General features: G+C 53.5%; 1 non-coding gene across 1 annotated transcript; it reads left to right on the top strand.

The window, feature by feature from the left end:
* The first annotated feature begins 180 nt into the window (after positions 1–180).
* On the top strand, positions 181–252 carry trnay-gua (transfer RNA tyrosine (anticodon GUA)). The gene has a single exon. It is a non-coding gene; the product is annotated as a tRNA-Tyr (tRNA).
* Positions 253–488: the final 236 nt, after the last annotated feature.

The following is a 488-nucleotide window of genomic DNA, read 5'->3' as shown; positions in this document are numbered from 1 at the left end:
CCATGAGGATAAGTGGCAGTGCATTTTTCTTTCATATCCCTCGCATAGATATGCGAAATGCCCAGTCCCTCTGAAATGGAGAAACACACCGCAGGCGCTTTTTGTATTCTGGCTGCAGTGACACCGCAGGCGTTTTGAGTATTCGGGCTGCAGTAGTCGCCACGGATGAGCGAGTGGCACGCCGTGATCGTATAGTGGTTAGTACTCTGCGTTGTAGCTGCAGCAACCCCGGTTCGAATCCGGGTCACGGCATCCCTTTGCCGTTGAGCAATGGGGACGGCTGAACCCTTTTTTACACCTCATCCTTCAGCTGGATTTTGTATTTGAAGCTTGGCCTGTGCTGATCACCACCAGACAAGAGAGCAGGCAGACTGGCCAGGGACTGGGACTGGTCAGGCGTAGTCGTGGCTGAGCGGTTAAGGCGATAGACTTGAAATCCATTGGGTTCTCCCCGCGCAGATTCGAACCCTGCAGACTATGGTTGGAGT

Source organism: Sinocyclocheilus rhinocerous, unplaced genomic scaffold (genome assembly GCF_001515625.1).
Source record: "Sinocyclocheilus rhinocerous isolate Xijiao unplaced genomic scaffold, SAMN03320098_v1.1 scaffold10109, whole genome shotgun sequence".
NCBI classification, from domain to species: Eukaryota; Metazoa; Chordata; class Actinopteri; order Cypriniformes; family Cyprinidae; genus Sinocyclocheilus; species Sinocyclocheilus rhinocerous.
This window is presented reverse-complemented; position numbering and strand designations above follow the sequence as displayed.